The sequence below is a fragment of the Rhinoderma darwinii genome, chromosome 1 (genome assembly GCF_050947455.1).
Source record: "Rhinoderma darwinii isolate aRhiDar2 chromosome 1, aRhiDar2.hap1, whole genome shotgun sequence".
Lineage (NCBI taxonomy): Eukaryota > Metazoa > Chordata > Amphibia > Anura > Rhinodermatidae > Rhinoderma > Rhinoderma darwinii.
In genome coordinates, this window is record NC_134687.1 from 507,484,017 (window position 1) to 507,499,284 (window position 15,268).

A 15,268-nucleotide genomic window follows, 5' to 3' on the forward strand; every position below is an offset into this window, starting at 1 on the left:
TTCACTCCGTGAGCCCGTTCCATATGTCCCCTACACGGCTATGACGTAACCATATGTCAAATGTCGGGAAGGGGTTAATTACTAATGGAAAACCACCTGTGTGGGTACAATGCTCACTACACCCCTTAAAATGCCTTAAGGGGTGCAGTTTCCAAATTAGGGGTCACTACTTGGGGGTTTGTTTTACTATTTGACCTCGGAGCCCTGCAATTGTGGGCCAATAGTGTTAAAATCACCAAAATGGACCTCACATGCGTATGTTGCTCTGTCATATGTCCAGGCAAATGTTAAATGCCTTGAGGGGTGTAGTTTCCAAAAAGGGGTCACTTCTTGGGGGGTTCCAACTGTTTTGGTCCCGCAGGCACTTTGCAAATGTGACACGGTACCCGAAAACCATTCCAGCTAATTTGAGCTTCAAATGGTGATACTTCCATTTTGACCCCTGACGTGTGTCCAAACAGCAGTTTATTACCACTTATGGGGTATTGCCATAATCGGGAGAAATTGGTTTTCAAATGTTGGGGTGCTTTTTCTCCTTTATGCCTTGTAAAAATTAAAAATGTCAACATTTTATTAGAAAAAATTTAGATTTTAATTTTCACGGCCTAATTCCACTAAAGTCAGCAAAAAAACCTGTGGAGTCAAAATGCTCACTATACCCCTTGATAAATTCCTTGAGGGGTGTAGTTTCCCAAATGGGGTCACTTTTGGGGGGTTTCTACTGATTTGGTTCCTTAGGGGCTTTGTAATGTGACATGGCACCAGAAAATCATTGCCTCAAAACTTGAGTTTTGAATATTTTAAGGGATGCAGTTTTTAAAATGGAGTGATTTATGGGGGTTCGCATTGTATGGGCCCCTCAAAACCACTTCACAACTGATCTCGTCCCTGTAAAAATAGCCTTTTGAAATTTTCCTGAAAATGTGAGACATTTTTGCTAAAGTTCTGAGCCTTGTAACGTCCTAGAAAAATAAAAGGATGTAGAAAAAACTATGCAAATCCAAAACTAGAGATATAGGAAATGTTAATTATAATTTATTTTGTGCGGTATTACTATCTGTCTTACAAGCAGATACATTTAAATTTAGAAAAATGCAAATTTTTGCCGTTATACGCTAAATTTTGGTGTTTTTCACAATAAAATACTGAATGTATCAACAAAATGTTACCACTAACTTAAAGTATAATGAGTCACTAGAAAACAATCTCAGAATCGCTTGGATAGGTAAAAGCATTCCAGAGTTATTACCACATAAAGTGAAACATGTCAGATTTGAAAAATGGGACTGCGTCCTGAACGTGCAAACTAGTCCATGTCCTTAAGGGGTTAATGGGAACTTGTCATGTAGTTTTAACCCCTTGAACCACCACCATGCAGTAATACATGACCTGACAATATTTCCAAACATTCCCCTGTATGTTTTTTTCAGATGCAGCAAAATCTATATAATCAACTTTTAAAATGGCTAGCGCTGTATGCTAATTACTCTATAATGGGTCGTGATGAGGTGCCGCTATCCTGAAGAGTCACATAGTCCTGACTCCAAACCCATGCTTGGTTGCCACCCTCCTGGCTCTTCTATGTCACTACCAGTCTCCTCCAACTTTCTCAAATTGCATGGGCACTCACCGTACAGAGAGGTATACTCTGCCCATTTTCATCGCTGCACCACACATGTCAGGGAGTACAAGGCAGCGGCACATCTGCAAGAGTTAGAGGAGGCTGGTGGTGATGTAAAACAACCAGGGGGATGTCACTTAAGATCTGGGGGGCGCCATTTCAGTTTTTGCCTCAGCCAGCAGAAAAGCTAGAATCGGCCCTGCCTTCGCACACATTTTTTTCAGTATTTTAAAATGCATGCAAATGATGCCATACATTTTAATCGGTTTTAATTAGATTTCTTATTTTGTGTAATTTTGAACACGCATTTTCCTGCCGTTTTGTAGTTCTATAGAGACGCCTATGGCAAAAAGGTTAAAAGAAACACCATGCCTAGAACATGCTGCATTTTTGGAAAGAAAAAAAACTCCACAAAGTAAAATATTGTCTGTGTAGGAAAAAAAGAAATAAACAGTACAAGAAAATAACAAAATATTACATATACAAACATTTTTTAATTCAAAAGTTAAAATTTTATTTTATTACAAAATAATTGTAAAATTGCACATGTCTGCAATGATATTTCATTTCACATCTTTCATTATACAATATATTTGCTCATATTTTCAGGCTATTAAGTAATGCAGCAACCTCCATGAGTTTCTAATAATTTCATCCACTCAGCCATATTTCAATGACTAACGCAATATATAATCAAATAAATGTATTGAGTAATGGTAATCATCACACAACTTCTTGCAACTTACGGGCAAATTTTTTCTTGTTTGCCCCAACTTGCATGTGATTTTTAGTCCTACAAATGTTGCATGAAAATCTCAAGCTTCTCAATATTTTTCTATGGACTTTGCTGTAACACAAAAGTTGCTATTTCAATTAAGGCTGAGGCTACACAGATTTTCATAGGGTGACAAATTCAATTTCAACTGTGCCGCAACTTACTTGTGACAGCTGAAATGGCAATTGTTGCATGATTTGCATGACACTTGCATAAAAATCTCAGACTTGGAATTAAATGTATTCCTATGGACTGCAGGTTCTGATCGCTGGTTGAAATTGCAGGTTGAAGCTGGGGCTACACACAGACATTTTTGCCATGTGCCAGTCGTAGTCCAGAGCTGCATGTACATTGTTGTAATTGTTGTACTACTAAATAGCAAAAAGAAAGTCAAAGGGTAAAAAAATGTTGTCCCACGTAAATAGACCATACAGCCAATATATATTTATTTATATGTTGTACAACTTATTTTGTCATTGATACAATAACACTATTTTGGATGTAAGGACCTTATAGCAAATCATAATTGTAATAAGTTAGAAAAAAAAATAAAAAGGAATATAGTGACTATAATAAATTACAAAGACTAGAAAAAAAGTGTTTCTTTACAGATGCATTTTTTCAGACTCATCTTTTTCTAATTTACTGCGCGGTTGTTAATAATAATGACATGAATATTATGTGAATGTTGGGCATACATACAAACTTTTTGTAGAGCATCAGCTGTTATGTCATGTGAAAGTTGCAGACTATAGGAATACATTGAGCGACATGTACTGTACATTCAACTTAATGAGATTTTCATGCAACTGTTGCATGATAAATATATCAATAAAAAAGACATGGGCTAAATAAAGTTGCTCACAAGCCATTTTTACAAGACTATTGAATCTATTGTATGCAAGTCAATGTCACACAACAAAAAGTCTGTGTAAGGGCCGATGCACCAGATAATATTTCAGGATCCATGTAATGTGGACCCTGAATACACTGGTAATACATTCCTAAGTAGGCAAGCATACTGCTGTATTTTCATTTATCTTCATTACTTGTAGGAGTAATACGTTGCGATACACAGCACACAACACTGTCTTCTCTGGACCACAATATGGTCCATATTTCAAAAGTGTATTGTGGTCCATAATGCACATGGTCATGTGCATGAGGTCTAAGTTATTTAAGCCACAAAGAGCAGATGGAGATTGTTAAGCAATTTCACTGCAAACGACACATTTTTTGCATAGCAACTAATAAAAAGTTTAAGTAGCGTACAGTTGGCAGGATAAAGTAAAAATAAAGCTGGCAGGATAAAGGTGGAACAGGATGAATAACAGAAAAAATGTCAAAATGACTTGTGTCATTTCTTGAGAACTAAATAAATGACAAAATGTAGATGTGATTTGCTGGATTGAAAATGTTGAGCATCAATTCAAATTGCAAAGCAGATATTGATTAGAGAAATCTAAGTTGTGATAAGCCAATATTTTTTTTTACATTTAAAGCGTACCTCCAGTAAAAACTTTCTCCCACACTACCCCCAAAAGTCCTCCAAAACTTCACAATGTTCTTAGATCATCATGTACAGTATTAAGCTCAGCTATTTGCGCTGCAGATTTCTGCCTCCTTACTAATTTATGAACAGGAAGTTGTCATTGTCAGCCATGCTGCAGATACAGTGCAGCTGCAGTCCGGTCACCAGTCACTATCTCCGCAGATTCTCATATTACTACAGTTGCCACTCCCCCCTCTCCTGTAGTCACAGCCTTCTCACACAACAAAGAGAGAAAGAGATACTATCTGCTTAAAACATTACCAATGCTGCTGCTAGAACAAGACTTTATTAGTTAGAAAGTTCCATCTACATACACACAGCCATTTTGTAATGGTCCGTTTAGGTAAGATATTGAAGTTATTTTAGATCTATCTATCTATCTATCTATCTGAGAAAAAGAGAAGTAGGATCGGTTTCCACTTTATTGATCACGAACAATAGGAGGTGAACACAGGAGAAATGACAATGGCAATAAAAGGAAGCCTACGCGTTTCGAGCACGGTCAGTGCTCTTATTCATGGTTGAATCAGCCATGAATAAGAGCACAGACCGTGCTCAAAACGCGTAGGCTTCCTTTTATTGCCAATTCAACCACCTTGTCATTTCTCCTGTGTTCACCTCCTATTGTTCGTGATCAATAAAGTGGAAACCGAGTTTCCCCATTTATATATACATCGCTGGATCCTACTTCTCTTTTTTCTCGTATTGTGTGCCGTGTGCCGTCACGGAGATCCGGGCGAGACTTGGACACAGGAACGTGGAGCTGGTGAGCTGGAGGTTTCCTCCCATCCCCTTATTCCCTTCTACAAATATCTATCTATCTATCTATCTATCTATCTATCTATCTATCTATCTATCTATCTATCTATCTATCTATCTATCTATCTATCTATCTATCTATCTATCTATCTATCATCGCCTCTCGCTCTCTGATTGGAGTGTGTAGCCTGCAAATAAATGAAGCTACAAACATCATAAAGCAGATAAGAACACTGAGATGCATACCCTGATAGTTTTTTTTAGTAGATCACTGGAGGTATGCTTTAACAACCATGGCATAATATATATGTATATATTATATATCTCTGAAGGTGAGAAACAGAGGTGGCAGAGATTCCCAGTATTCTCATAGAGCAGACTACTGCCTTATGCCTACAAAAAAATGATTGTAGATGAATTTAAATAAAAAGTTGAAGACCCAAGGGGATGACAAATTCAATATACTATAAGAGTCAGTTATTTAGAGATCCAGGGGGCTCTGAAATATGGACCTGTGGAACTAGACTAAATCTGATTGAATATTTATTAGATAAACTGGGGAATTGTGTTGGACGTTGCAACCATTCGAAGAAACATCATTATACAATTTGTAGTCTACAATCTGATACCATCTACGTCTTTTCCTTATGCTTCTATGATAAGGAGCTTATATGGCTCACCTATTGTTAATGTATTATTTAAATTTTCTGATAATTTGTTTAACTTTTGTTTCGTGAACACATACAAACTGACATTTGGTCAAGTGATTACTAATGTTCATAGGGTCCTTTCATAGAAAAATAGCCGGAAACAAGAAGTTGTATACTGTAAATATTTGTTCATTATGCTAAAGTTTTTTCCCCCAGTAAATGTGTATATACTGTTAACAGGTGCTGTCCACAAAAAAAGTTCTAAATGTTCCAATGTTCTAAATGTATTTTTTTCATCAATTATTGGATACATTGGATTAAACTAAAAACGCCTTCAGACACTCATACAATACTTTTCATTTATGACTGCACTTTTAAAACCATCATATACTTATTATCAAAATATTTTTTACTGAATCTGTGTAGTGAAAAATATCATTTTTTAATTTGTACAGGTATGCATGTAGAAATATACTATATAAGTTTACATAATAATTTTACAGTATGGTACATAGTATTTATATTAAAGCTTTTGGCCTGAAATTGCAATGACCTCACATGGCAAGATATTTTCCTGTTACATTAAAAAAATATTCCTTTACTTCATAAAATAAACGAAATAAATGGCAATTGGTTACACAGTAAACACATTTGTCAAATAAATTCAATGAAACAAAAGAAAACGTATAATAAATGATTGATATCCTCTTCGTAGCTTCATGAAATGTAATGGATATCCTCCAAATGCTGGTTTTTATGTGAATAAATTATTTTTTATCCTTGGCAAAATAATTTTATAAAAAATATTTCAAAAAGTCAATTCAAAAACATGTAACATAAGTGAGACAAAAATCAATAACTCTGTACAGATATTGTATCAATGGCTAATTTGGCAGTATCGCACCTCAATGAATAAACCTGGAAATTCGAATTATGTTGATGTAGTTGCGGTTCCTAAGTATAGATAAGAAAAATATTTTTGGGGTTAAGAAAGTAAAGCATCCATGAAAAGTAAACATTCCCATTCATCTTGCAAGCCCCTAAATATGTATTATGAAATAGTTTTTAGATGCTTTGTCCATCTGTGCAAATGATGGCACATATCATTACCCTGAATGGAACGGACAGTGCAGATATATGACGTGCATTGAATTCAATCCACAACTCTTGCAATTTAGCTGTTCATTTATTCAGAGAAAGAGATATACCACTTTCCCAATGTCAACTGTGTCTTCATATATGGCTTTAAAAAATACAGGTGAGATCACTCCCTCCACTGTAGTTATAAGCATCTAGAACTTTATGGAACCTATCGATAATACAGTTTTTGGTTTTCTTCCAGAAACAATGGGGCTCAGCAGTGCCGGACATGTTTAAGATTTTCAGTTGTTCTCTCGTTTCATATACTCAGGAAAAGGTGATCAGTTCACTTAGTTTTACACTTCTTCCCTTGGTGAATAATGGTAAAGGCTGTGAATTATTTAGGGCAATGGGCATAGAAGCAAACACTTTTTTGAGGAAATCTCCATTCATTGTGCTGTGACTCCAGAGGTCTAAGAAATAGTCTCTTGTCATGTATATCCATTGGTTCCCCATGCAGGTGTCACAATGAAGAATAGAAATCTAAGAAACCTATGGAGGAGCTGCTGATTGTAGGTATTCCTTCTTGCCTCTGGGATCTGAAACATAGAAAAACTGTAGGTAAAATATGATGACATACATATGGAAATACTCATAATACTTTAAAAAAAGGGTTATTACGGTTTTCTACAAAAAGGCAATATTAATAATACATGATAAAATAATAATAATAATAAATAATTTATAGAATATTACAATGCTAGAACATTAAGTACCTTAAGTAATAGGACACTTTTAATTGACAAAATGCTAAATTATACATAGTGGATAAGGCTGGCTCCAAAGAATTTCATAAAATAAAGGTTATTCTTTGTACAATGACATGTTATACATTTTTCCAAGACATTTTGTATATCAATTCCTCACAATTTTCAAGATCTCTGTTTGCTGACATGAAATCTCTTGCCGACATTTGATGCATGTTATGGTCATCAAGGGATTCCCGCAATTTGCCCTACAGTTAAAACTAGTTGATGGCGTCGGCTCAGATGCTGACACTGTTTTTAACAGCCGAGATCAGAGCTAGCTAATGTTAATGAGTTTCTTAATGAACAATTGGGCGCATTTTACTTTTTGGCCAAGTGGGCGTTGTACAGAGGAGTGTATGACATTGACCAATCAGTGACCAATCAGCATCATACACTTCTCTCCATTCATTTACACAGCACATAGCGATATAGCTATATCGCTATGTGCAGCCACATAAACACACTATAACATTACTGCAGTGTCCTGACAGTGAATATACATTACCTCCAGCCAGGACGTGATGTGTATTCAGAATCCTGATACTTCTGTAGCGTCTCAGTGATATTTACAGCAAGGCAAGCGTAATCTCGTTTGAAATGACAGGTTACATCGTAATCTCGCGAGATTACGCTTGCCTTGCTGTAAATATCACACAGACGCTACAGAAGTAATGACCAGCAGCCCCCCCACTCACAGTAAAATCACCATCCGCCCTCCACTCACAGTAATAACCATCAGCCCCCCACTAACAGTAATAACCATCAGCCCGCCACTCACAGTAAAATTACCATCAGCCCCCCACTCACAGTAAAATGACCATCAGCTCTACACTCACAGTAAAAGGACCATCAGCCCCCCCACTCACAGTAAAAGGACCATCAGCCCCCCACTCACAGTAATAACCATCAGCCCCTAACTCACAGTAAAATGACCATCAGCCCCTCACTCACAGTAAAATAACCATCAGCCCCCACTCTCACTAAAATGACCATCAGCCCCCCACTCACAGTAAAATGACCATCAGCCCCCACTCACAGTAATAACCATCAGCCACACAGCCCCCTTGTAGATAGTGCCACACAGCCCCCTGTAGATAGTGCCACACAGCCCCTGTAGGTAGTGCCACACAGCCCCCTGTAGGTAGTGCCACACAGCCCCCTGGTAGGTAGTGCCACACAGCACCCTGGTAGGTAGTGCTACACAGCACCCTGGTAGGCAGTGCCACACAGCCCACGTGAAAGTAGTGCCACACAGCCCCCTTGTAGATAACACCCCTCCCCCTTCCTGTAGATAGCGGCACTGTATCTCCCTGAAGGTGCGAAATCCCCATCTGGCCGGGGATTCCGCTCCTGGAGTGCTCAGCTTGATGTCTCTGTCCATATATGGACAGTGACATTAGGGGCTTCTCCTGAAGCAGAATCCCCAGCCACAGTGTTTCAGACTCTGTGACCGGGGATTCCACTGCAGGAGAAGCCCCTGTTGACTGTGTCGATTTATGGACAGTGACGTCACTGGCTTCTCCTGGAGTGTGTTTATGAGTCCGCTCCTTCAGGGTCCTACAGTGGCGCTAGTAGATAGCAGAGAAGGGTGGTACCTCCCTGCTCTGCTATAGTGGTGATGCTACCGCTGTAGCAGCCGCAGCGGCGGCGCCGGCCATGGGGGGGGGGGCCCGGCATGGACAACCCTCATCCCCTGTGTCGCCGCTAGCAGCTGCTATGGCTGCTACAGTGGTAGCGTCGCCACTTAGTGAAGAAGCACCGGGCGGAAAGGCGACTGCTGAGTCGCCGGCCATGGCGCTTCTGAAACAAGCAGGAGAAGGGAGCCAGCGCAGCGCCCCCTTCCACCTGCTGGAGTGATGCACCCTATGCAATGGCATAGGTCGCACACCCCTAAGGCCGGCCCATATATCCACATATATGTGGCCACTTAGGCAATTATGTCCATAAAAGATCCTAACAAAGGAGACTATTGCCATAGAATGTTTTAAGAAAAATAAAATCATATACTGGATATTTACAAGAAATATCAAAGTAATGGACCTATATCATTAAAGCATTAACTTTGGTGCCCTTTCAGTGAAAATTTTTGAGTATACTGTGTGCGCTTTATTTAATAATTGCACCAAAAAGAATTAATGTTTGCGTCACTCTGTGATCATGTTAGCCAAGTGGGTGTGGTTTTGGGTGGAGTTACTTAGCCATATTTATGAAATAAAAGCCACATCTGTATGCCACCAGCTGGCTGATATAAAATGTAAGCCACAAAACTAAACTAGAAGTATTAGGGTAAGTTGACACAGAGTTTTTTTTACACGTTTCTTGACGCGGAAACCGCGTCGGAAAACGTGCCAAAAAACGGCGTTGGCATTTTTTTCTTGCGAGCAGAAAAACCGTCTAGCGGGAAAAAGAAGCGACATGCCCTATCTTCGGGCTTTTATGTCTCTGACCTCCCATTGACATCAATGCGTATTTTGCGGCGTTTTTTGCCCGCGGCGCTCAATGTCCGCTGCTGAAAAACTCCCCAAAGAACGCCCCAAAAATGGTTCTGCAGGCAGAGCAAAATCTGCCTCAAAATTGCAAACGGAATTTAAACGCCAGTGGCTTAAAAAACGTCTGAAAATCAGGAGCTGTTTTCTCTTGAAAAAAGCTCTGTATTTTCAGACGTTTTTTGAGTTTGTGTGTGCACATACCCTAACTCCTTCTCTCATATGTACAAATAGCGTGCAACAATAAATACTGTACGATTTTCACAAAATAAACTAAAAAACAAATTGCACAAAATAAAACAAAGCTGACAGAATAAACCGCTGTTCAGACATATGGCCTTATGTGCTTGATCAGTAATAGCTAAATACGAAGTTTACTCTGCTGTGATTGGCTAAGAGGAGTACTTGCATCTAACATTTTATAGGATCGAAGACATCTGTACAGTAAGGGCACATTCAGATGTGGTGGAATTTTTCCGCTTCAAATGTTGGTGCAGATTCGGGGCAATTACGCAACAAATCTGCACCAACATTTGCATATTTGACAGGTAATTCAGACGTTGCGGATATCACAGCGGACTTGCCACAGATTTCAGTTTTTGCATTGCAAAGGCTGAAATCCGCAGTGAAATTCCGCTTTTTCTCCTCAATGTAATGAGCATGCTGCGGAGGGAAAAATCTGCGCCGCAGACTAATTTACGCACAGTTATTTTCTGCAACGTCTGAACTAAGTTTCCTAAAAATGTATAGAAAGAAATGTAAAAAACGGCTGCTGCAGAATTCCACTGCGGACTGGCCGCAGCGGAATTCAACAGCAATTCCGCCACGTCTGAATGTGCCCTTAGAACTTTTTTCTACATAGCTTATGTGAATCATTGCTGCTTGGCTTGATAACAAAAATCTACTCCTGAATAATGTATGGCCTCTTCCAGACAAGCATATTCATCAGTATTTCTCTGTCTGTAATACGGAGCTAATGTTAATCAATGAGGCTATTCACATGGGCATATAAAATATACATGCATTTTAAAAAATGAGATGGAAAATGTATTGCATCCGTTTTTCACAGGGGCTGTCTTATGTCATTCAATTATTTCTCTAGAAGACAGCCCATTGGTCATACTGATGCAATAATAATAAATTACTTATGGCATAGTGATGCAATATCATCCGCAATACGTCCATAATACAGATCCGTAATATGGACGTTTACAAATATTCTTGTCTGAAAGAGGCATAATTATACAAAAGATATGGGGGGACAATTCTGCGTGGACACATGGCAAACTAATTAGCAAAAAGCAGGCGCATTCACAGCAGTTATTGGGCACACATCCAATGCTACCACAGCAGTCAGAGCTCTGATAATCTTTTGTATCACTGGATTATCACTGTTATAATTAATGTATCTGTCAAAAGACTGATAAAAATGGGTTCATCTCATTTATCAGTGGTTCTGAGGAGTCATAAATTCTCATTAGACTTTCTTCATACACACTTATTGGGCAAAGTAATGCACCTAAAAAAATACTCACGTTTTTTAGTAAATTGGTACATCCGTTTTTTTATGGGGTTTTTTTATGGCTTTTTTTGCTACTAGTGTGTTTCTACTACCTACGTTTTGTTTTTTTGGTGTCATTTTTCACATTGCAAAACGTGATTAAAAAAATCATGCGATGCAAAGATTCCTCTTTGCAACACATGATTTACTCTGAAAAAAAAACACCACCAAAAATCCATTAAAAAAAACATTGCACACATTGACACATGTTTTTTTTAAGAGGCAAAAAAAGCTATGGAGGTCTATAGGAGAAAACCACCAAGGAATTCTGGAAAAAATGCAAAAGCCAAGTTTGCTGCGATTTTGAAAAACGCTACCGAGCCAAACAACGCAACACAAAACAAACAAAAGAAGGCATAAAAAAACAGTTTGTAGTGCATTTAATTATTCCCCGTTTTTTTTCCTAAAAATGCTGCGTGTAAAGCCAGAAGACTGAACTGAGACGGGTGTTGAAGTAAACCGACAGAAGCAAAACTGTTTGGTTCAAACCAGACTTTCTAGTCCCTGTCTGATAGCTTGTATGAATGCTTTGTTGCAAATGCCACAAAAGGAGAAGAAATATTTTATTTCCGTCCCTTCTTACTTTGGCCTGAAAGAGAGAACATGTGGGTTGACACAAATTATTTTGTTTGGATGGAAAAAAATTCATTGCCACAAAATAAATATCTGTCTCTTTTTAACAACCTCCTTATTTGAGGTCCAAAACATCTGCCTATTGATTTCAATAGGAAAAACTGCGTTCCGTTCCAACGGGGCGTTCTTTACGCGTCAGTTTTTAAAAACAACGCATAAAAAAAGAAGTGCATGTCACTTCTTGAGCCCTTTTTGGAGCCGTTTTTAATGGTCTCAAAAAAAAAACAGCCCCAAAAACGGCCGTAAAAATGCAACAAAAAACGCCTGATGCATAAAAAATGGCTGAAAATCAGAGGCTGTTTTCCCTTGAAAACAGCACCGTATTTTAAAGCGTTTTTTTTTAGCGTGTGAACATACCCTAATAATGGAAATATTGTTGCAATAATGATTTTTTTGCATTTTCTCACTCTGCTTTATTACTATATTCTCTTTCTGTAAAAAGTCTAAATAATAATGTACATCTGCAATCCTTTTGTCACTGTGCGTAGCATTATTGTGTAACTAACATTTCACTTTAAGAAAAATAAGATCCCCAGGCGCAAATAATATCAGAAACATTTTATCCCCGGTTTGACATTGAATCTGCACTATACCTTAATTATAACTCATTGAAATCACTAAGTGATCTATTTATACTCCAAAAGCAGGTCATTTGACAGAGCCAAATGTGTATGACAGATTTTCAAGAACATCAGAGCCTCTAGAACCTTCACAGGGCAGTAATACACTAACTTGATAACTTAGATGCAATTTACAAAGCGCACATGACATTGAAGATATCTGCTTTCTTATCCCAGAGTATAATTAACATTTATCATTTTATACCTTAAAGTGGTATTTCCATTATTAAAAATTACCACCGATCACGAGAACAGAGATACTGACCCATCTATTCCTGCTCACTGCTCTCGACCGCAGTGAGGAGGACATTGAATGGAGGAATGATGGAAAAAGCCAAGTATAGCTCTCAGCTGCTTCGGTCATTCTCATAGACATTCAAGCTCCTCTTCACTGCAGTGGATGCAGTGAGGATGAACAGGGAGTTCGGGACCCCTGTTCTCGCGATCAGTGGTGGTCCCAGCGGTCCGTCAATTATCACCTATCCTGTAGGTAGATAATAATTTTTGATTCTGGGAATACCCCTATAAACATATATTTGTGCAGAAGGTACATACATAAACATGTTATATGTTGTTTATTGTGTGTTTCTGTATTGTTACAATTCACTTTCCTTACAAAAATGATAGTGATTCACTCACTGAACCCTGATATTGATTCAGACGACGCTATGCAGTGACAGGACCACGGCTGCCTGCGCGGAGCTGCTGACTGCACAAGCCGGAAGAGTAAGCTGCTGTATTTGTCTTGGGAATATGGCTAGGTGAGTACTACTTTTGTTATTTCTGTGTGGGAAGGCACTGTGAAGGGGCATCAGTACTGTGTGGATGGTACTATGGAGGCATCAATTCTGTGTGGTTGGCACTAAGGGAGTATCACTACTGTGTGGGGGTACTGTGGACAATATTACTGTGCGGGATGCATTAAAGGGACCTAATTTCAATGTAGGGGCACTAAGGAGGCATACTCACTAAGGGGGCATCCTTACTGTGTGGTGGGCACTAAGGGGGAATCCTTACTGTGTGAGAGGTACTAAGGGGGCATTATTACTGTGAGGGAGGCACTGTTGAGGCATCACATTTATATTAGGGCACTCTGTCCATCCCTACTATGTGGGGGCATTAAGGGGGCATATTTTCTATGTGGGGGCACCTTTTCTGTTTTTTGTAATGGTTACTATGGGAGCATTATTACTGTGAGACAGCACTAAGAGGCATCTTTACTGCGTGCGGGCACTAAAGGGGCATTAGTACTGTGTGGAGGGTACTAAGGAGGTATCACTTCTGTGTGGTGTTCATTAAGGGTCATCACTACTGTATGGGGGTACTGTGGGCATCATAAGCATTAAGGGGTGCACTAAAGGGGCATTACATATGAGGCAATAAGTAGGCATCCTTACTAATAGGGCATCCTTACTGTGTGTGTGTGTGTGTGTGTGTGTGTGTGTGTGTGTGTGTGTGTGTGTGGCACTAGGAGGGCATACTTACTGTGTGAGAGGTACTAAGGGGGAATTATTACTGTGAGGAAGGCATTAATGGGGCATCACTTCTATGTCAGGGCACTAAGTCAATCCCTACTATGTGGAGGCACCTTTAATATTTTCTATGTGGGGCACCTTTAATTTTTTTTGAGCACTAAGGAGGAATTTCTACTCTGCGGGGGCATCCTTAAGTTGTAATGGGTACTAAGGGAGCATTATTACTGTGAGACAGCACTAAGAGGCATCATTACTGTGTGCGGGCACTACAGTATTACTGTGTGTCACATTAGAGGGTGCAATGAAAGTGTGTGAAGCACAAAAGAGCACTATTACTGTGGTGCGGGGGCACTATTCATAGTATCTTAGTTTGTAAGGCTACAAAAAGACATATGTCTATCCAGTTCAGCCTATCATTCTACAATTAAACTAGAGAAAAAATAGTCCATTACTAGCACTTTTAGAAAAAATAGAAAATATCTTTATTGTAAACAACATTTAGAGAATCTAAAATACAAGTTTGGATCAGCGTTTACATGTGCATTATAAAAAAAGATGCACAAATAGTAAATATAGCATGGGAAATCGTGTAATTACTGCATACAAGTCAAAGATATGTCCACTCAAATAGTTACATGTCAGGAGAAAGAGAGAGTAAAAAACTCAAGAAAAGCGTTTTAGTGTACTAATAAGTATAATAGGTATAAATAAGACCCAACAGGACCTAAATAGTGCACTTACCCATGTTAAGTAGCGTGGTTACGTGACCCAGACAGTGAGGTAGTGCCACGATGCGCATTTTGCCCGTAGCTTTCTCAAGGGGTACCGTTTCCCTATCAATGCCCAGTTTAAATGACAGATCATAATAGTCATGTGATCTGTTTGTGGCAAATCAGTGCTGGTCAAAATGGCGCATGCGCGTGACTTTGGTGAGAACGCATGAATGCCGCCGCCGGGCATCATCGCTCGTCCGCGCATGTGCGAATCCCAGGACGCGTCATTAGGGAAACAGCGCAGGCGCAGAGAGTGACTACTGACGGCCCGCGGGGGAAGTCCGCGCCCCACATCACTGCTCATGCGCTACCCCAGCACAGATCCAGGACGTAAGTAGATGTCAAGTTGGTTTTAACACCAATCTAGGCAGATGTACACAGTATAAGCCATCTAGGTGAATTTGTAAATATATATATGAGCGTTTTCGCGTTCTCACCAAAGTCACGCGCATGCGCCATTTTGACCAGCACCCA

The 15,268-nt window shown here is 39.2% G+C and overlaps 1 protein-coding gene across 1 annotated transcript in view; it reads right to left on the reverse strand.

Moving 5' to 3' along the window:
• Positions 1–4,836: 4,836 nt before the first annotated feature.
• Positions 4,837–15,268, reverse strand: part of PRR16 (proline rich 16) — a 413,372-nt gene continuing 402,940 nt past the window's right edge. The window contains exon 4 of the mRNA XM_075836259.1: positions 4,837–7,036. The gene's annotated coding sequence lies outside the window, so the exon portion shown is untranslated. The remainder of the gene's footprint in view (positions 7,037–15,268) is intronic.